The sequence below is a fragment of the Rhipicephalus sanguineus genome, chromosome 8 (assembly GCF_013339695.2).
Source record: "Rhipicephalus sanguineus isolate Rsan-2018 chromosome 8, BIME_Rsan_1.4, whole genome shotgun sequence".
NCBI lineage: Eukaryota > Metazoa > Arthropoda > Arachnida > Ixodida > Ixodidae > Rhipicephalus > Rhipicephalus sanguineus.
The window spans coordinates 14,898,644-14,922,085 of NC_051183.1; the positions used below are offsets into that span (position 1 = coordinate 14,898,644).

Sequence of the window (23,442 nt, forward strand, 5' to 3'; positions counted from 1 at the left end):
TGGAGGTGCTACGGAAAAAGCGCCCGTTTACTTGCGCTGCCGGGCACATGAGAGAAGTCCATTTGGCCTAAATTAATCCGGAGCACTCCACTATGGCGTGCCTCTTAATCATATGATGATATCGCCACGCGAAAAAGCACGATTAAATTAAATGCGGAGCATTTCTAAGCGAACCTCAGGCATTTTGGCCGTTTCTATCTACGTATCTATCTATCTATCTATCTATCTATCTATCTATCTATCTATCTATCTATCTATCTATCTATCTATCTATCTATCTATCTATCTATCTATCTATCTATCTATCTATCTATCTAGCCGCCTACGTCTGGGCCCTCTCCTTGCCGTCTTCATAACTTGTATTATACCAAAATTGGCATAGCAGGGGATCAGTGTATGCCGAACACGATTCACTGGTCATGACATGAATAACGCATAATACCTGTCGCGTACGTCATGAAACCCTTCCTCTCAGTCACGTGTGGCACATACCCGCATACCAGAGTTCATGTCATGCGGGTATGTGCCACAGGTGATACAGAGGCTCAACCAACACAGTTACCGCGAACACACGCACATTGACACGCAAGGAAAGGATAACAGTTATAATTCTTGGGGTTTTATGTCCCATAACCACGATATGATTATGAGAGACGCCGTAGCGAAAGGCTCCGGAAATTTTGACCGTCTGGTATTCTTTAATGTGCACCGAGATCGCACAGTACACGGGCATCTAGCATTTTGCCTCCATCGAAATTCGACCGCCCCGGCAAGGATCGAACCCGCGACCTTCGGGTCAGCAGCCAAGCACCGTAACCGCTACACCAACGTGGCGGACGCAACGAAAGTGAGGAAGGCGAAGACAGAACACCCCTGGAAGACACTCAACTACCATCCACTCGTCCACGTGTTGCGCAACGTGGACCACGTGGATTACGCAAAAACCAAGGCCAATGCTTCCTACAATAAACCTGCCGAGAGTACCAGGCCTCTCATCATTACCGGAGACTTCAACATTGATTTATAAAGACCCAACAACGACTGGTCCTTATACTGCATGAAAGACGGCTTAGATGTGTACAGGGCATCAATAGACCTCGCTGCCACGTCCAAGACAGGAGGCATCATAGATAATTACATCGTAAGAAGCATCCAGGATTTTCACCACCTGTAATATACCTCGCACTTCACTACACTTAGACCCCTCGTAACCGCGATCAAGAAAGGATCCGATTAACAGGTCCGGTCCAGCTGCTGGTGCTCACTGATCACGGTGATGACGACCTTGTTCAAGAACTGTCGAGAACCCCTTCCACACATGAACACGGGTTCGTGAAACGCGCGTGCGTTCTCCGTCATAATAGAAAAGTGCAAGCATAACAACTGTAACAACTGCAACTGTGACTGTAGCGTATGTGCAGTGCGCCTGCGCGTGCCACCCGGCTGTGTACATATCTAAGGAAACTTTCCTGAATGAAACTTAGTTGCGAGTAACGCCTGTCCTGTGCATCTGCGTTCCTTCTCTGTCCTGTTCTGATTCGCGCTGTCCAGTATTGAAGAGTATTATCAGCTTACCGCGTCTGCTGTTGATAACACCAATGTTTCTGTTGCCATCGTTACGCAACTGTAAATAACTGGTTACATAATACATGTGCGATTCTTCATTATATGAGTGTGCGTATACCACTACCACATTTCTCTAGCGTTATTCCGTAACGTTTCGCTCAATGTGAGAAATTACTTCACAGTCACTATCTCGCGCATGCTTCGCATAATATCGACTCTCACGGTACGGGGGATCTGCCGAATTTTTTTTTATTTAGTCTCGTTGTTGAGGGATAACACCACTGATACAGACATAAGTATTGCTTTAACAACCTGCACTGCGTTCATGGATGTCACAACTGGTTTGGCTTTTCAGAATTTTCCATGTGCACTCTACATGTTTTCGAAGCCAAAAGAAAACTGGCCGCCCCTACAATGTGCAGCTGTCATTCAACGCTGCTACCGGTGTGCCTCGTACCACAGCCTGCGAGTGCCCAGCAGGAAAGAGTGGAGCCTGCAGTCATGTACTAGCAGCAGTACGCCTGCTGGCACTCTTGATCCACCTCTTGTATACTGTGTTGTCTGTTGGGAAGCGGTGATACGAAACCTGCAGGTTGCAAGAAATACAGGTGGTTAAAACTTGCGTTGAGAAGCCATCCACCAAAACCTGTATGTACGTACAATACTAGAATATTTTGACCTGGCTGTAACATTCAAAGATGCTTCGCCTGAAATAAATGTAGGACGATATGCACATCCGTCACGCGAGCACTTTAGATAGCGGTTAATTTGCTTTCGATTAACTTGCTTTAGATTCTGCACGATATGGCTTAAGCAAAGCGCGACAGGCCACCATTATAGTCGGTCGTCAGGTGCACTAGAGGCCAACAAACTCGATCCGGTTAGTTGGCCCATGAAAGAGGGATCATCGACCACGGTCGTAAATACTCGTCTGGCGTGAATGTGTTTATCAGAACCATCTTTATCGTGGCACCAGGTTTGGCCTGTACATGAGCAGAGCTCCGCATGAAAGTCCTCGTTAAAGTCCGGCTGGCGATATCCTATCGGGTTCCGAGTGCCAGGCACGACTGGCAGGTGATAAGCACACGCGGTGCGATAGCGCCAGCCGGAGCAAGAATCTAACGCTACGGTGACGCTGGCTGCAATCACAGATTCGCCTAAAGACAGACAAGGCATGCCGCAGTAGGACTGTGCCGAAAGCCACGCTTTCCGCTGTTCGCGTTTCTCTAGTCCCAATATTACTCAGTCCCAGCCTTTACACATTCACCGCATACGTTCTAACCGCATGGCTGCGGATAAACAACACGGCGCTGATGCGTGTGAAGCAAAAACCACGCACCTTGTCACCGCCAGGATCCTTAGGTCCTCGCTGTTTACAACAGGGTACACAACAGTGTGTTGGCATTTCCGATGTAGATCGATTTGCGCAAGAGAACACTTTTCGCGCTTTCTGTATCCGTGCGGGTTTCGTCGTGTGCGGCAGCGGAGTCTCCGCTTCGTGGACGCTACCAAGATGGCGTACCTAACTCTAAACTTGTGCACGAGATGGCGCCGCGCATTTCGCATATCAACTATTCCATCTCTCTATTCTTACCGCCTGTCCATAGCATACAAATCCTAAATTAAAGATAACGGCCAATTCCTAGCTCGATTAGCCTGTTTAGAAAGGAGGATGCAGCCATATTCAGTGCGCCATCCAGTCTTGGAAAGTACCATTATGTCGAACAAATTACGGGACACAAATGCTGAAACACAAGCTTCCGGAGTTACTAAACTTGTTTTGCAACCAAAACATTGCACCGGAGAGATCATCTACAAAAAAACTGCGTACGTTTTTTTTCAAATGTTGAAGTTTAATTGTATTCATAGCTTTGCAGTGGTTCTCCCGTCATATTTCTAATGCTTGTTTTGAAATAATTTTTTATGTTCTTTAAGCACCATTGTCATTTCATAAATCTAACCCATATGTTGTCTCGTTTGCCCCTGATGAATTTCAACACTGGTTTCTCTAGGCACGAATATTTTCTTACAAATGTTTTTAGTTACAAATGTTTTGTGATAACAAATGTGTGATTACATGATATTTTCAATGAAAATGAATTGTATTATTCCCAAATGTTTTCTCCTCCATCTCTTAATTTTTTTCCTTGATGTTTCTTTGCCCTGTTTATGTGCACTGTTTAATAGCCTGTCACTTTGCATTCTCATTGTCATTTTGGTTTTTGGTCATTTTGGTTCAGCACAGTATGGAGAGCTGGGCGAGTTGGTTTGAGGACATTCTTGGAAACATTTCGGCGCGCACACAAAATACGAAAACGAAAGGCGAGAAGACAAACGGGCGCGAACTCACAACTAAGTTTATTGAGTATCTACATCGTGCAGCAGATTTTAAAAGTCATGTGCTATGTTATGAACATATGAAGTCATTGGATAATAGTAATAACTCCCATCTAGCCAAGCATTGCAGGAACTGCCAATGTCATCCTGTGTGGTGTGATACTAACATTTTATTTTATCATAAAGACAAGATAACTCGGGAAATAGTTGAAGCTTTCCACATTAGAAGGTGTGCTGATAAATGCGTAAGCAACCCATCGATTGCACTAACTGACAAGGAGTTCACCTTTTTGAGTACCACTTGACTTTTAAAATCTGCTGCACGATGTAGATACTTCTGCAATATTACTGTCATGATGTGTTTTTTCTTATGTTTCCTTATGTTTTGCTTGTTTGTTTGCTTGATTCTTTTTACGCACATGCGCTCTTGAGCTACCCTGGGTTATATATTTCGTGTACTTCCTTCAATAAACTTAGTTGTGAGTTCGCACCCGTTTGTCTTCTCGCCTTTCGTTTTCGTCTTTTGTGTGCGCGCCGAAATGTTTCCAAGAATGTTCAGCACAGTCTGCTGTAAACGCGCCGAAGTGTACATTTTGGGGGGCCGGAGCTAGTCAAGCTGCTCGTCAGCTTTTAAATGCGAAGCATTTCTTAGCGAACCTTTGGCACTTTGAGCGTTTCTATCTATCTATCTATCTATCTATCTATCTATCTATCTATCTATCTATCTATCTATCTATCTATCTATCTATCTATCTATCTATCTATCTATCTATCTATCTATCTATCTATCTATCTATCTATCTATCTATCTATCTATCTATCTATCTATCTATCTATCTATCTATCTATCTATCTATCTATCTATCTATCTATCTATCTATCTATCTATCTATCTATCTATCTATCTATCTATCTATCTATCTATCTATCTATCTATCTATCTATCTATCTATCTATCTATCTATCTATCTATCTATCTATCTATCTATCTATCTATCTATCTATCTATCTATCTAGCCGCCTACGTCTGGGAGCTCTCATGGTCGCCTACGTCTGGGAGCTCTCATGGTCGCCTCTTTCACTCAGTGTAGACCAAAATTGGCCTGGGAGAGTAAGAGAAGTTGACGAATATGATTGTCGGGTCATGACATGAATAATGTGAAAATCCTGTCGCGTACGTCGTCAAACCCTTTCCACTAGACACGTGTGGCACATACCCGTTTGCCACGGGCCGCGGTGTACGGGTATGCGCCACAGGTGATTGACAGTTTATACCTACCCAGGAACGGCGAGAACAGACATTGGTAACTTAAATGCGAGAGCGTTAAGAAAAAGTAACATCGGCAGCGTTGACTTGCCGAATGGAAAGAATGAAAATTATGATCCTAGCAGGAATCGAACGCAAGCATTCTGCGTGGCAATCCGGTATTCTACAACTGAGCCACGCCAGGTCTATAAAGTGGTTTGGAAAAACAGCGTACGCAGGCGTAATATCGGTGCAACCTCACTTGTGGTTGTGGTGCTTGCTATCTAATTTTACAAGAAAGCAATGAGCACTACATGATACTCCTAGGATGTGTACTTCTACGATACAGGCGTCATATCCCATTAACGTCAGTGGTTCCAGTGCTGGCTCCGCTTTTATAGCAGTATAATAAACATTACATCTGTATTCCTATGATTCCGCAAGACATACTGAAGCGTTGCTCGACCCTGGAGGAATACATTAACGAAAGTTACATATGATATCCACATCACCGCACTGTAAAGTGCACTTCGTCCGCCAGAATGACGCAGTGTCCTCTTCATTCCTTACGAGGCTGGGCGATGGCCTCATGCTGACCGAAGATGATGTCAGATTGGTTGGCAGCCGCTTTGTAGACTAGGCAACGTTGTCCACATACGCCCAGCTAGTCTACGAATACGACAAGCGCCATCCACTGATGTTGGTCTACGTAGCACTATCCAGACCTACCAGCCTCGACGGCCTATACCTCACCAACGCGAAGGGTGGCTTCAGGTTCCGACATGTCGCCGGCTCTGTCGACTCACAATTTGTCGGACGAAATGACGGAGGCATCCACGAATTCCAACAGCTCTACTGTACCACATACTTCACTACACATGGACTCCTCGTCACCGCGATCACGACCGGATCATATAACAAGTCTTGACCAGCTGCTGGCGCTCACTGATCACGGTGATGATGGCCTTGCTCAAAAACTGTCCGGAACTTCTTCGACACATGCACACGGGTTCGTGAAACGTGCGTGCGTTCTCCATCATAAGGGACAAGTATAAGCACTATATATCAGCTTACCGCTTGTGGTGTTTGTAATACCCACGTTGCCATTGGCAGCGTTACCCAACCGTAAACTGGTATATATATCACATATGCGGCTCTTCAACGTATATATGGGGTTATAAAATATATACAAATCTTTATCGACATTTTGTGACGTGTCTCTCAGTGAAAAAATTACGCCACAGTCACCTTCCCGCCGCACGCTTCGCATAACATGGACTCGCACGGTACGTGGGATCTGCCGATTTTTTTCTCCCTGCCTCCCTCATCATATGCTTGATGAAAAATAAAGGACCTATTATTATTATTATTATATACACACAGGGTAAGCAAGAAAAGAAAAAAACCAGGAAGTAAAACCAAAAGGTGAAACCAAGAAAACTGCCGATAAGTCCCACACGTGTGCCTGCACCGCCCCCCTACCCAATTAGTTGGAAGAATGCGCTGTGTCCTTGTCCATTCGCTCGTCTGTTGCCTGTTTTTTTGCGCTGAACTACATTATGACATACATGGATGCTAGCAGGAGTGAGCGTTTATTCCTGCAAGGCAATATGTCACAGAAGTTGCATCCATAAGCAGACCGTGTAAAAGTCATCTAAGTGTAAATGCATTTATCTGACTTTTTCTCTTCCTCACTGGGCGTGTGTCAACTATTTCGTAGTGTAATATGAACAGTGCAACATAGTTTTTAAGATATACTTGCCACAATAACTTTGCTTACAGGGTTACTTCTGAGGCAGTAGTGTTTTTTAATAGTCCATGCCTTCTCCCTGTATCATATATGTGTTTTAAAAACGAGCATATATTATATACGTTGGACGCGTTTTCACCAATCTGCATTTTTTGTTTATATCAGTTATACGTACGTTCCATGCGCTTTATATTAGGCCCTTCCACAGCCTCTTTACCCTAACATTGGTCACTGATTAAAGAACTGTACATATTTTATAATTTGCCATGGCTCTCTGGCCGTAACCGGCTCTTGCACAACCAAATGCCATAAATAAACATCATATTTTTCTGTCTTCAGAAGTCCGTAAGAAATGAGCGTGTGTGGGCAAAAAACACACCTTGATTGCAAAGTGCACGGATATTCATAAACGAAGCAAAATATAGTAGTAGTCGTGGTCTTTATGTTCCTAATTGCTGGACTGCCCCGGGGAGTGATTATTGAGAGAGCTGAAGCTTGAAGACTGCAGAAACCCCTAAGAAATTTCGCATAATGTTCAATAAAAATTAAACTTTTATTGGTAACTCTGTAAGTCTGGCAGTTGTTACACCCGGTGCCTATTTGCCCTGTGTAGAGCAAGACTTACTGAAAATGCGACGAAAGGCGAGCTAGTTGGTACATATCTCAATACAGGGTTTAATAGCTTTCGTCTGTTCTTTTCTTCGTCCCGCCTGTGCACTGTTAATGCCTTACTTCAGAGTATCTCACTATTTAGCACTGCGGCATATTAGCTATCAACTGTACTGTATCACCGAGTTACCGCTGAGATATATATTGAGCCTACATATTGATTTCTCCTGTGGAAACACACTGAGAATGGTCATAACAACAAAACATCTCGACACTTTGCTGGCAGAATCAGGAGTTCAAAACTTGGAAGACGCTTGAACTCCGCCTGCAAGTGTAGAACGCGATAGCGTAATCGGGCCCCGTGCGCGTAACCTTCCAATTGGGTACTCGTTGGATGCCTCAGCCATGCCACAAGGACATGAACGTCTGTGCGGCTAACATTGGTATTTCAAACTATCCTAGAATACCTACTGCAAGTACAGTTGCGGAGTGCCCATTACGACTTATTTCTTCCGTTTGCGGATCAGTGAAGCTCTCACTGTGCGTCCGTAAGGCAACACGCTAACATACGCAACTGCTTGTTGCTGCTTTTGCTACTGATGATGAATAGATATGTCAGAGCGCTTTGAAATGGGTGGGCCTTTAAAACACCCAATACTGCTGCAAGTCACATGTTCTGACCCCTAGCGCGTTTCTACGCTGGTGTCACGCAATACTACATGTGTTAAGGAGACTCCTCCCACAACATGTTTTTTCGAAGCATTTTCAAGCAATGGCGTGGCTTTGCGGTGGAACAATCATTTGCCAAGTAGCGGGCCTGGGTCGGCTTCTCATACGAACTGAAGATTTTTATTATGTATTTTATCGCATCTTTCTCAATTTTTCAATCACAGCCAACGCGGATTTTTCCTTCACAGCCAAAGACTCCGACACCGGAATTTCTGCGAAACGAACTATTCAACGCTATCGCGTTCATATTAGGGTGGCAAACATTCATCTTTAGAAGCTAATGGTAAGAGAAGTTGAAAGCACACCTACGAGGAACCAGTCAGTGACAAATCCACAACCAAAATACCAACGCTTGGCTTCATTAGGTTATACGATGCTAGTTATACTTATACTTAAACTGGTGTTAAAAGCAATGCGCCAGGCACTTAAACCAGCAGCGCCACAGCCGCTGTGTAAGGGAATGGTAGAGGTGCCATCGAGCAAAGAAAGCGGCCCCCAGTTGAAATTTTGTCCAGGAGTGCCGTAACCACGTCAGACAAAGCGACATGAGAGGCCACCTGATAAGACGGGACGCGCATGCGCACTTCTGATTCAGGGGTGCTCTCGACAACAGGCGACGTGTCGAAAAATGGTGCGTCTATGCATTCTGCCGCAAGCTTTTTTGGTTGTATATTTTTACGCACACCTGCACATTATTAACACGCTCACCTAAGCATTCGTTTAGGCGTCAGCCCGTCTGACCCACGTAACACGTGACCTCGCAACCCACGTGACCCCGCAAGACAAGGGGATCCTCTAAACAACGTCCTGCACACAGTCAACAAGTCGTGTTCTGTGTTTCATGACACATTGCTTCCCGCGTATCTTTACGGGACAGGTCTTTCATGGGATGGTTTTGTATGGTAGGAGGAGGCAAGCTGGGAGAACTTGTCGGGAGCAGAGAAAGCAACTTTCACATTGACACGTTGTCCTATTTTCCTTAGGCGATGGGACACAGAGCGTATATACGACATGACGGCTACTCCGCCCCGTTTTTTAGCAATCATTTGTTCTGTGTCGCCGACAGCGACGCAGAACAAAGGAGGTCAGTGGTTGTCCAGTGAATTTGCCTTTCGTGGCCATGCTTTTTGCGCTGTTTGAGGGGGTGCAGAAAGAGGGGGTGCACTCAAGTTGTAGCGTGGTACGAGGGAAAGTGGCCGCTCTTGTTGTTAAAAAAGGGTGGTTTCCACACTTCTACCAGTACGCCATGCATATTTCTGTGCAGCCAAAAAGCTTGCAACGCTTGACACACCAGGTTGAACATTCGAAGGATGAAGCAGATCGTAACAAACCGAATGACATTTGTAGCACGAAGAGATAAACGCAGCTGCAGAATAAGCAGTAAGCCTGTGCAACTTGAAAGCAGCCAGAACTACTTGTTTTGCAAGTTCCGGGCTCAGTCAAGACGTGAAGAGGGAGATGAGCGGGACGGCACGAAAGACGGGGCGCTGACAACTGAGGGTTGATATGAGCGTGTAACGAAGGAATACTCTTATTCACAGTATTTCGGCAGTATGGCCCAAAATAAAACAGAGGAGCACATACATAATGACCGAGATGAAGCGACGCCAGTAGCTCTAATATACTAAAGTCATCTGCGAAAATTTGCGAATACGACCAGAAAGCCTGCTGCGCATACGCTGAATTGAAATAGAAACACACTCGGGTTCGTAATCAATCTCTGAATGGTGGCTGACTTCACTAGCAGCAAAAATAGACCATTTTCAAGCAATCCCAGAATCCCCCGCGGGCGCGCGAAGCACTATGGGAAAAGTGTGTACGGCAAGCCCGCCGGCTGTTCCGTCGCTCGCTGCTCGTTGGCGCTGTGGGAGCACCAAACGAAAAAAACGCGTCGCTGATGGCTGACTATTATTAAATCCTAAATACTACACGTCTGAACGCACCTGCACGTACCTCTACGCATGAAATGCGAAAGGAATGATGCAGTCAGTGTAGGTGTTACCGAGCGGATGTATACCGGATGTAGCAGTTAAGCGGCATGCGAGTTATCACGTGCCGATACATGCAGCCACAACGTGCTATCGTGAGCGATGTGAGCTGGAACACCGAATTCGTATTTATTCAATGATTACTTGTTCACAAGCCGCTATGGCATTTAATGCCATAGCGGCTTGTGACCGGTTTTAACCAAACTGTAGAGGTGTTATGGTGTTCAGATATAAGATGATTATTTGATTTTAATTGACAAGTCACGCGATGCACAAAGAAGTGAGCACATTCTAAACGTGTTTAAAGAAAAAGGAAAAGGGATGGGACTAGAATTCACTTGCGAGATGCCTTACTCTGATAATTGGCAGTTTCTTGACTCATGCCTTTAAGTTTCACTGCGGATCATGTCTGCGGGCAGTATAGTCCACGTTCAGCGAAATCGGTGTTTAATTTCGCGTCGTCGCATTAGAATATTGTTAAACGAGGAGTCGTGATGTCATGGTTACGCACGGCATTGGAAAAAAACTTGCGCACATAAGATGAGCAATAGTTTCCAGCTGCAAAGTGATCGCCTTAAAGAGGCGGGATATCCTGCGTATTGTTGCATCGGTTTCCGAAAATCGGTTCTCATGGCAAAGAAAGATTAATACGGACGTCTTCCATCCGTGAATAATGAAGAAACTAGAAATATTGCAGTTATTCCACATATTTATAAGAAGTCGCATGGCCTGAAAAATTTAGGGAAGCGATGTGGGGGTGAAGGTTGTGTTTGCCGCCCCAAATAAGCTTAGTCGCATTAATGTCGCCAGGGTTCTGCAGGGGGCAAAGAAAAATGCGGTCAGAGGCATGCCAATTGTTTCGTCAATTGTGTAGGAGTTCACCACAAATTTCTCTTTCTTGTGTCCACATGTACATTGGCCAGACTGGTCGATGTATTAACATGCGCCTCAGCGAGCGTCGAAATTCATTTAATGGAGCCGTGTCATCTTACATCGCTATGTCAGTTATGCAAATGTAATCGCATCTTCGAAAGCACAGTAATTTTGTACCATCAACCTAATCAGACAACGCGAGAAATTTGGAGGCATATCATGTCACAAATAACGCGATACGATGTGTCAGTCAGCCATCTCAGTCATTAAAACACAAGGAATTCAACTTTATTAATCGACCGTGAACACGCGCCTTGGTTCTTTGACTATTTCTGCCTCATTATGGCATGCGCAATGCACCTCCATGTTTGTATATATGCTTTTTTTTAATGAACTTTCAGTTGTGGGTTAGTGCTAGATGGTTTGTGCGTTTTCTTCCTTGTACTGCTGTTTTCTTTCTTTGTTCTAAGTATTATTCCAACCTGTAGTTATAGTACCAACGAAGGTTAGTAGGCAGTTATCGTTCTTTACATATATGGAGCGAGCGACGCAGTGAATGTATCTCATTTCTTCAAATGCCGACTACACGATGTCGATAGACGCTGATTCTAATTAAATGCATCTGCGAATCACACACCGCTCCTACACTTCACACGCAACAGAGTTGTGTTTTTTTTTTCATTTATGCCGTAAGGCGCACCGGCGCAAAAGAAAATAATAAGTAAAAGGTGCCGCTTCTGAGCCGCTCAGCTGGTCCAACATAGAGGTGTGCACGGGCTCCGGGTAGCCCGAAAGCCCGAGCCCGACCCGGCCCGTGGGCCGGGCTCGGGCGGGCCGACGTATTTTCACCTCGGGCCCGGGCCGGGCTCGGGCTACTTGCAGTTTTATCGGACCGGGCTCGGGCCCGGCGCAAAGCCCGACTCAAGCCCGAAATATAGAGAATGAGCGGGCATTGATTTCTAGCACGCATGCAGCGCCTTTTCCGCGACCGCCCTTTACCGCTTTACTTTTTCATTCGCTACCTTAAACAAAAGGGGAGCAGGTAAAGCACTGCCTCTGTTGCACTCCGATAAACAGAGAAGTAACACCACCTGAGCTAGTGACGGCGCCACGCGACTGTTCGCGTTAGATTTAAGGCCAAATCCCATATGAGTGAAAATGCACGCGACAGCGACGAGCGACCCGACGTTGATCGCCTTCGTGTAAGCTGACGCGCTTACGCTTGCATGAGCATACCCCATACACGTTGTTGCTGGCATGAGGCCGTCTACATGTATAGCAAAAGTGCCGCGCTGTCACAGGTATGCAATGAAAATAAAATATTTGTTGCATGTTGGTACGTAAAACGTTTACCATTGTCTCTCAGTATTTTTTATATGCACGTGCATAATTATTACGTTATTTGTTGGTGTACAGCTGATGTGCTTAGTACGTCGCTGATGTACATCCGGTTCGGGTGTTTTGTGACTTCCGGGTGATGAGCGACGGTTTCCAAATGTGAAAAAACTGAGCGATCGCGCGATTTCGAACACGCGATACATCGCGCGAACGGCCCGCAGCGAACCTTCAAAAAGCCGGGCCGGGCCGGGCCGGGCCCGGGATGGTGTTTTCGTACGTCGGGCCGGGCCGGGCGGGCTCGCAGCCCTTTGCCGTCGGGCTCGGGCGGGCCTTCGACAAAGTCAGCGGGCCCGGGCCGGGCTCGGGCTCGGAAATACGGCCCGTGCACAGCTCTAGTCCAACAGTGGGACAGATGGAAATCGTCGAGAGGCCGTCGCAGCTAAACACTGAAGTTCGTGATTGAATTGCGCAGTCACATGTTGCACCTTGCCAAATTCACTGCGTCTAAGATGTCCTGGCACGGCGCAAGCGCAAAGCGACAGCGCGAGGCCCGCGCGCTCGTCGCGGCGGCTGCTGCGGCGTACACACTTTTCCCATGAGCGCTTGCGCGTCCGCTGGTGGCGCTCGTGTGCTTGAAAATGGTCTATTGTCCGGCCGTACAATCGCTTATGGCACATTTCCATTTCTTAGAGGAAATGACACCCATAAAAAATTGGCCGCGTATCTGCGTGCTTCGCTGCAAATGTCGTGTAAAGACGATAGAAGAGGCGCTGTGTGAGATATGGACGCCATCTGGCAATACGTCGGGAAACATGAGTGCTGTGTTGCGTGCTGGTAGTCCCGGCGCAGCAGCAGGTGAAGACCTTTGCAGAGAAACGTCCGCACTCAACGAGTACTCTCCACGCACTCTTTTATTTACACGTCGCCTGGGTACAACAGGAACGCCAGAGCGGCGCCCACAACCGGCAGCCTGAAGGCCGCCCACAACGCTGCTTTTTCATTTTTTAAATATTTTTTTTCACCTTCTTGGCCTTCTCAAAACTAAAGTTTTTCAACACCAACCCATGGCATTCGTACAGTGCAATACAGAACCGAAACCGAAACACAACAGTGAGCTCGCGCGAAGGGCACGGAGGAAGGCAAATTTCAGCGCAGTCGCATTTTCAGCTTTGTTGAAACAGCGCTCACTAGACGACGACGAAGTAAAAGAAGGCACAGGACAGGCAGCGCCTGTCCTGTGTCTTCTTTTACTTCGTCGTCGTCTAGTGAGCGCTGTTTCAACAAAGATGAACGCATACCAACTCGCTCAAGCTTCCATTCTTATGCATTTTCAGCGCAGCTTAAAAAACTAGGGTCCTTAAAATTACGTATGTATGCATTTTCTATTAAAGGAACACGCCACATAATACTTACCTAGTGATGTTGCACCTCAGATATGCATGATATTTACTTTTTGATCGACAACGTTCACAAGTATGAACAGCCGTACCAGTTCAAGACGGCTGGCCCTTGGGCAAGTGGTTCAACTTTGGCCGAGAGGCTGAATCGAGGGACGTGCCGACAAACAGAAAGACAGACAGACAGAAAGACAGACCAAAATTTCTGCGTTTAAGTTCCCCAAGAAAGACTATCGTCTTTAAAAATGTGCTGTATTTGCACAATGGAAGACAGATTGCGGATGGGAGGGATAGAGAGATATACGAGGGTTGTACGAAAAGTAAGGTTTTCATACTTCTTACAACACCAAAACATTGTTTGTTGTTACAATTTATACATCGTTGAAACGCTTACACTTTTGTATATTTTCTACATAGTCTCCATTTTTTCGACACACTTTAGAAGACGGTGCTCCAGTTTTTGCATTCTTAAATCGAAGAAGTCTCCCGCCAACCCTGAGGAAGCGTGTGACCACTGCTCGAACTTCATCGTCGCTCTTGAAGCGTTTGCCACCTAAGTGTTCCTTTACCTTGGGGAAGAGGCGATAATCGCTGGGGGCTAAGTCCGGGCTGTACGGGGGATTGGGCATAACAGTCCACCCAAATTTCTTCAAAAGCTCCTGCGTTTGACGAGCGATTTGGGGTCGAGCGTTGTGGCGAAGAAGCACTACTCCCTCCGCCAGTCGTCCGCTCCAGCCATTCTGGATTGCTCGCCTGAGTTTGGTCAGTGTTTCCCTGACGAGACTGTTGTTTTGTTTCGGGGGTGTAATTAAACCCCCACATTTTATCTCCCGTAACGATAGAGTCCAACAACTTCTCCTTGTTGCATCTGCCCTCACATTTTTGAAGAAACTTGAGAGCACAGTCAATGCGTTGCTCCTTGTGTCCGTCAGTCAGCATCCCGCGGACCCAGCGAGCACACACCTTGCGATAACTCAACGTTTCTGTTGAAGTTCTTTCACTTGTGCCGTGGGAAGCTTCAGGAATGCGTTCAAAAAGTTCACGGACAGTACCGCTCTGATCTTTGAGCAGCTCACTGCTGATCTACTGGACCATCGCATCCGCAAACGGCGGTCTTCCACTCCGTTCTTCATCGTGGATATCCGTGCGACCCTCAGCGAAAACCCTGCATCATTTGCGGACGTACTGAACTGACGTGCACTATGCACTATAACCTCTGTCAGTTGTCGATGAATATCCACGGGCGTTAAGTTCCTTCCGTGCAGAAAACGGATTACTGCTCGAACCTCGCACTTAGCGGGAGCGGCGGTACACTTCCATCTCTGTCGGCTGCCAAGCGAACACTGAGCGACGTAGCGAATCGCGGACAAGCGGGTTCGAAAGAGGGGCAACCACTGTACACGGCACTGTTGTGGGATTTAGCTAAGCACCTTCCGTCGAGGCTGTAGCTCAGTGGGAACCTTACTCTTGGTACAACCCTCGTATGTGAAGGGAAGAATTGGAAACGAAGGATAGGAAGAGCGATAAAGATAAACAAATATCGGGGGGTGTAGAAACGTTCTTGTATTTGTCAGCCCTCTCAAAGAATTAAAACTTAAAAGTAGAACCATATGAAAGCTTGATACTTTGTTGTGTAATTGTGCAAGTATGACACGTGTCTGGTTTCCATAACTAGTTTCAATTTCAAATACAACGTGAGATGGCAGATGTGTAAGCTGGTTTCTTGTTAGTTTAGTCACGACGCGTCACAAAGCTTCTGTTTCTCCGGGAAAAGTCTACAAAGAACATTCACACTGAAATGTCAGAAACATTGAAGGAGAAGTGTTCTCGTAGCACATTCAAATGCTGGCTCTCTTGTTCTTAGATATGACAATTTACTATTAAATATGAACCATGCAGCGGCCGTGCAACAACTTTGACGGATGCGCTAACAAACTATGCTGTCTACAAGCTTTGGGGTTCCCCGTCCACTCCAATAAAATTAGGGCGCTCGTCGATGTAACTAAAAAAACATTTATATGTAAAGGTTTAAAACGGTTAGGGCAACAGATGAAAATACATAAAAGCAAACTTCCAAGAACCCTTCCGCGCCGGTCCAGCTAACCCTGGCCCAGGCGGACCACACGTCGCACAAGCATGCGTACCTCACGACAGTTCACCGGCAACTCCCCCTTGACCGCTCGGTCATGCCCGATTATGCAGCTTGTCTGCATCGGAGCGTATGCACAGTGGCCCTCGCTGCTGTGTCTTGTCACTGCCGGTGCTGACGTGGGCGAGGGTGGTGATCTGGTGATTATCGAGGGTTCCCGACACATTGCCCCTCTCCAAAAAAGGCGTCGCGTCACCGCTTCCCTTGACGACGTCCTTGATTTTGGCTGTTGCCCACGCAGCAGCTCCGGCCTCCATCTTAGGCTGTGGCTCGAGCAGGGCACCACTGGTCTCGTGCTTCGTGCGCTCGATGAAGAGCATCTGTGCGCTCACATCGGTGCAGTGCCACCACTGAATGTAGTGTCCGCTTCCTCGGCGGTGCTCACTGTTCTGAAGTCGAAACTGGGTGCGTTGTCGATAGTGGCGAACTTGGCAGACACCACCTTGCCTGTTTGCTAAACAGCGCCTTGGCGTGGGCTGCTTCCTTGGCATTGGCCAGCCCACTGCCCCACAGGTTGCGCATGTCCGCTGCTGCGTTGGGCTTCGCGTTTGGCCTCGCATTGCTGCGTTGGGCCTCGCGGCTCCCCTTGTCGCTGGCGACGCGGCCCTTTTAGCCATGCCATTGCCGCCTTCGGCGGCATCCTTCTTTACCTCCACCACAGTTGCTGCTGCAGCCATTCTCGTGGTCACTGTGTTACCGCCACCATCTTCGACTGGAACCGACGTATCTGTTCGTCCTCTGCGTCACTGCCGTCTTTGACGTCGTTCTCGGGCTCGTAATTCAGCGCCATCCGTTGACCGACCGGAGGCACCGCGTCTTCACGAGAGCCTTGGCCTTGTCTGCCGTCCGGGCTCGAGTCGGCATCTTATGGGGGGTCAGTGTCGGCACCCGTGGCAGGTGTCGACGTCTCAACGCTCTCTGGCGCGGCGGCTCTGTCCTACTCCGTCGTCGTGGCCACGACCGTGTTCAAGTCGACGTTGTCGTCTGCCTGCATGACGAAGGCCGTCTCAGCCTCTTCGGTGACAGCTCCGTTCCCTCCGGCCGCCGAATCTTCTTCGGATTTCCTTTCGGCGGCCTCACCGTCGCGGCCGGCCCATTCGCCATTGCCTTCGTGAGCGGCTTCAATCATGCCTTGCTGCTGGCCGCACTCGGCCTCGCGCTCTTCCCCGTCGTTGAGCGTCCCAGCCCTGAGCTCTTCGTTTTCCGGCCTGGTGTGCACAGCTGCCCAAATGCTGGCACCAGCCCTCACCCACCGCCGATGGTCGGGATCGCCACGCCCCTCGCTGCAAGGTAGTCAGCGGACTCGGTGTGTCTCCTCGCCGCGCTGAACACTGCGGAAGCTACGTCGAGGTGCTCCATGGTCTCCAGCAGTTCTTGCAGTGCGGCCTCCATTCTTGCTTGCAATAGACAGGGCCGATTTCACGTTGGGCGCCAGTTGTGGGATCCGCCGTCTATTCCAGAGAAGGGACACTCACATGTTCACTAAAAATATTTATTAGTAAAAACTTCAACGTTAAGGCGGCATGGGCAATACACAATAACGAGCACACGACCAAGATCGACGCACAATTTCCGCGCCGGTTCCGCTAACCTTGGCCCCAACGGACCGCACGCCGCGCATACACGCGCATCTCACGGCATTTCGTCGGCCACTCCCCCTTGACCGCTCGCCGTTCCCGCTCATGAAGCTTGTCTGCATCCGGGCGCATGCACAGTGACCATCGCTGCTGTGTTTTGTCACCGGCGGTGCTGACATGGGCGAGGGTGGTGATCTGGTGATTATCGATGGTTCCCCACAAAGCTCATACTTCATGATAGGCAAATACCTGCCAAAATATAACTAATTTTCTTATAGCTCATTGGCAATATTGCGGGAGCAAATCAGTTCCATTGGTACCAATACTTTACAATTTTTGTGTGACTCAGTGCAAATTGCGCAGTTTTTTTTAGCCCGCCTAAGCATCGATGGCCGCAAAATATGCCAACAAAATGAGACCTTCGGAAACCACGCTGACGCGCCTAATGAAGTGCCTCTCTTTTGTGCACCTTTTCAGCGAAGACTCCCTGGATATGTCCATATTCCCTGGGTGCACCCAAAGACTCGCTTTGTCCGAACAGACGACAGGGGTGTACCCATAAGCTGGGTACATGTAAGATTTTCAGCTTGTGGTTAAAATGCGGTCTTTACTTACAGACAAGAAGTGTTTTTTGACACTAAGCTAACGACGATGGAGCACGACAAGATAAGAAATTCAAGCGTTAGACCTGTTCCGAGAACAAGATAAGAAGGATAAAAGGTTTTCCAAAGGCATTCCGTCGATTATAATTGTGAAGATAACGCAGCAGAAATATTTTCTTTCGACTTATCAGAAACCCACACTTTAGCCTACGTTTTCTCAAAAGCACCATTTTGGTCCCAATATGAACAAATTCTCTGGGGTCACTCCAGGTCAGAGTTGCCAAGTTTGGCTATGTGGCACCGATTAGGCTACTAGTTCTTATATCGGTTGGGGGAGAAAGAACGCTGGCTTCCTGGCTTCTTTTGCCTAGTGTCTCGTTCCCACAATTTGAACAAAACTGTTAATACGTTGAGACCTAACCGCCACTGGCGTTCGAGTATGCGTTGCTACAGCGTTAGGACGAAGGCGTGTTTCCAGCGCCCAAAGTTGAACTTCACGCTTCCCATCATGCAAAAGAAACGTCTTCGTTATACGCAGCTGCGAGTCGGAGTAAAACTGTTCAATGGCGCTTTCCTATGTTGACGACGTATTGCTGAAAGCGACCTTAAACCTTCGTTGAAAGTGAAGACGGCAATTGAAAGCGATCTGCATCCAGGATGCTTTGAACTCATCGAGATAAGGAATCGCATTTCCGACGAAAGTCGTGTGTTATTTCTTAGAATTAGGTACGGGCTACATTTCGGGATTATTAAATCCTGAACTGCGCAATGACAGGAGGAATTGTTACAAAAGTTACTACAATTTATGTTCCAGTCCCAGGAGCTGTAATTTTCAGCACATTCGTGCAATGCCCATTTTTGTTCTCACCAAACTCACGCAAGACGGCAGAAGAGAGTGTCATTTCCGCAACTGCAGGAGAAATTTCGTCACGGTGCAATAAAGGATGGCTGCAACCAACTATTTATTCTTTAGGCCCAGCAATATTCACATTTCCGTTGTATTGCTCTCAAATGTAGTCGTCAAATAAAACATCGGTTTTTTTACACATTCGTGGCTACTATTGGCTGCTTTCGCTGCTCGTGGGTGTATTTTCTACATTTTGGCAATTTTTGCCAATTTCTTAGTAATTTTTTTTCTCCTCGACCTGGTACTCCTGGGTAGAATTTACCAATTGCTATTACAGTATGACCTCTCGAACACAACTCGAGCAGTTTGCACAGTGGTGGCTATAGTAAAAACATCTTTACCACATGCAATATAATTTTACTGGACCATTCACGTAATCCGATTGACCTCGTCTTGGAATTGTGCTACAATTCGGTTTACGGGTAGCTGAGCGGGATTAGTCAGGGAATGCTGTCCATATGGGCAAATCGTTATAGCATGAGGTTCGTCGAGCCCCTTTGCTCGAAGCACAGTTAAGCATACTTTTTTGCTATTGTTGGTGCTAAGCACACGCCTACGTTATATATCAGTTAACTACAATTGTACTTTTAGATATAGGTACATTTGCAGATGACTGAACCGAACAGTAGCGCTGTACTTCCCTACGAATGTCACGCGACCAGCGCTTAGCACGCCTCCGTAGATTCCCGTGGCTATATAAGCAACTCTCGTATTTCCTTTTTAGTTTCGCCATTAGGACTCATCCACATCCACATACGAGTAGCCCGTTTTCTGTAGAAGGTATTCAAGATCCGTAAATTAGTGCGTTCTGCGAACTCTACTAGTAACTCCCCTCTGGCGTTTCTAGAGCCGATGCCATATTCCCCAAGTGCGTGATCTCCAGCCTACTTCTTGCCTACCTTTGCATTAAAGTCACCCATCAGTACAGTATACTGTGTCTTTACCTTACTCATTGCTGATTCTACGTCTTCGGAAGACGTACGATCAGCAGAAGAAGACCATATAAATGCGTCATCACAAAACATCATCGCTTGGGCAGGGGTGTTCGGATCGCGTAGTCAGCGCAAAACCATTTGAGGTAAAGAATGAGTCAGCGGCAAGGCAAGGATCAATGCAATCGCGTAAGAGAGAGCAGATGATGGTTGTCGCCTTCCAGTGTTCTTAGGCTAACGTATATGACCCCGTTTGACTCCGACGTTTTGACTACGTCGACTACAGTTTCACATCCGGCTTTGTTATTCCTACGTTTATTCTGGCGAAAGCGTTACATGCCTTATGAGTCAACATGCTTTTGAAATTTTTGCGAGAGCTTATCATACTTTGCGAGTCTGTAGGCAGCGGCATTAACACTAAGGATGAAAAATAGAAATAATAGTCAAAAATCTCACACGGTGCTCAAGAGAAAGAATGTTTGCCTGTCGGCGTACCAAAGCCACATAACCTAAAAGCCACGTGACACCATCAGTGATGTCACACGCCGGCGTTTGGCTGAGGTCACCATGTCAAAACATCTGTAGTCATCACGAAGTCTTGTGACGGCGTGCACTTTCGTTCATCGCTTGGTCAAAAGTGAAATGATCTCGGTAGCACTGCGACAATGTGTGAGGTGCATAAAACCTGCGGGGAGCGATGCAATAGACTGAGACATTAAAAAAAGGACATACATTTGGCTTTTAGTTCGTCTATAAGCGAATACACAAGGGACCCTTCGACTTTCTAATGCTCTATTCAATGAAACAGCGGTGCATGCTCGGTGACGGGGGAAAATGATGAGCTCACATGCACGCACAATTGCGGAAAAATGTCGCGCAACATCTGTTAGCACAAACAGCTTCATTTCATGACCGCCGTGTAGCAATCAATATTAGTTTGGTGTGGCATGAATGAAAACTGTAGACGGCGCTTTTCCTCGATGTAGATAAATCACAATTGATATTTATGGTACTACCGATCGGTACGCTTTTTTGTTTTTTGCGTCTTTCTTGTTCTTCATACTTGTTTATAAGGTTGTAGTAATGTTTTTAATGAAGCAGTATCTCATATAGTAAAAATACTTCTCTTAATTTCAGTTCACTCTCGCGGACATGGGGACGTATCAGGTAAGGAGGGCGCTATTTTGCTATTTCAATTAGCACGCTGTTGAACTCTAGTTAGTAAGGAAACAGAAAGGCTATAATTTTATTAAGGACAGCTAATTTGTTCTTGTGGCTCGAACAAAGTGCGGTACTTTTGCTGTTCACGCGTAACTTTCGCTTTCCCTAACGGTTTCCGGTTTAGGTAAAAAAAAACTCCGAGAAATTACTCACAAGGCCCTCGTACATATCAGCTCGCATCGATCACCGCAATCAAGTTTGGATTCCATCTTGTCACACTAAATGTTTTCATGACTCATTCGTACCCAGAACTTGTGTCAGTAGGAATTCCCTTCCCCATGACATTGCTGACATAGCAGATATTAATATGTTTCGCAAAAGAGTTGCTATCTTGTGAATATATTTACGCTTGTTTTGTATAATTTTTTCCTCTTATTATCAAAATTGTTCTCGTGTATTCCCACTGCTATTTTTTCCTTTTCTTTTTGCCTTGTTCTGAGTTTTCGCCAGCCACTTTGTACTGTTACTTTTTTGGTTCCTTTATGATTTGCTGTTTATTTTATTCTTTATGTATCGCCGCACCCCTCTGTTATGCCTTCGGGCCCTGAGGGTGCAATAAATAGATAAATTAATTAAAAAATATTATTATACAAAAGCGTGGCTTTAGTTAACGTTCATGATAGATATTGTCGGAGAATAAGTTTAGTTGGATATTTTTAAATATAGGAGGTTAAGTGACAAAAGTAATTAGTACGCGATACTAGGGCTTGCCCTCTTTATACAGTCTGTGTATTGAGACATTTAGAACCACCTAAAGTAGCAGCAGAACCCCCACAATAGGCAAGGTCAACCTTTCGTACTAGGAGGTGAATCATCTGGGATTTTTATGGGGAAGATGAACTATCGTTTCTGACATGAGTAAGATGCCATACTCGCCTGCTATGTCATGATTAAAGATGCGCGCATGGGGGTATGAGTCAGGAATATGTTGTTATGAGGCACGCATACTAAAAAAAATATACTGTCACAATGGCCACCTCAAGGTCGCGTATGAATGAAAATGGTCTACACTCACCTGCTTACTCAAACGCGAGGACAATAAGCGGTGCATTGTAGCAGCAAGCACAAATATCGTAATTCCTAAATGATGAGTAATATGTTCATGCTCAACGTCTTCGCGCTAGCCTGATGTTAAATTAGCGCCACCAAGCCCTCTCAGAAATTGTCCGCAGGCGGATTACACATGTACCACCCTAGCACAGCAGGAGTTTGCTTCGCGGTTGACCGGATAGATAAAGGAGATAGGAGCTCTTCTCTGATCTAGAAAATAGTGGCAAGTGAAACTTGGCTTGTGCATGCTTGACCAAACTGTTTTGACTTGAGACATAGCTTATTGCGCAAAAAAAGACAACGAACAAGATGATGAACAGGATGCTGTGCTAAATATCACATGAGGAATGACTCGCAGAAAAATAGCATAATACTCATAATATGTGCAGGAAGCTTCGCAACATGGGGAAATATCACTGTGAAAGCGCCCGCTCATAAACACCGCAAATTTTTTTAACTCTTCGTATGCCTCCGCAACCTGCTGTGCCACATCTAGTCTAACAGTTCCATGCACACATTTCTTTCAAGCTATGGGCATTCATTTTTGGTGAGACCCATGGAACTGTTAGCTTAGATGCGACACGAGGAGGTTGCGTCGGTATGCCAGGAGTTGAAAATATTAGTGGTGATATTAAGCGGACATCTTTAGAGTGATGTTTTCCATGGTGCCAGCTCCCTACCTATCTTGTTGTCTACACGTTGTCTCCGAGTAAATCCTCAGTTGAAGTCTAGCACCACCTGCTCTTTGTTGTCTTCACCTTTTCTGTTGTCCTTTTTTGCGCAAACTATTTGTCCGAAGCCAATTCGCACCAGCTAGCCCAACTCGCGTGTCTAATACCAACTTCATTTTTTTAAATTTCTATAATTGTTTCTGTCTGCGGTTTTTTATCCCAGAAGCAAGTGAAAAAGTTCTGATTGGTTGCGGTTGTGGTGTGAGGACGCGCGTAGGCAGCTTGTGCTAAAAGTACCTCGGCCGCCCTGGCCGCCGCCATATTTGGTTCAGCGCGGCCGAAGCGGCGGCGGCGCGGTGTTCATTTCTCGCGGAGTAACGCATGTTTTACGCATTGCGTGCGCTTTTGCAGCCCAACGAAGCATACCGTTTTCTCTAAATGATTAGGAAAGAAATACCGGCAGTTTAGCTTGCCTATTGAGCAAGCCTGCACGCGTACTA

General features: G+C 46.5%; 1 long non-coding RNA gene across 2 annotated transcripts in view; it reads left to right on the forward strand.

The window, feature by feature from the left end:
• LOC119401433 (uncharacterized) overlaps positions 1-23,442 on the forward strand; it is a 78,685-nt gene that overhangs the window by 16,051 nt on the left and 39,192 nt on the right. For both annotated transcript variants that reach the window (XR_007417325.1, XR_007417326.1), the window contains one exon: positions 21,138-21,167. This is a non-coding gene — a long non-coding RNA (uncharacterized LOC119401433). The remainder of the gene's footprint in view (positions 1-21,137; positions 21,168-23,442) is intronic.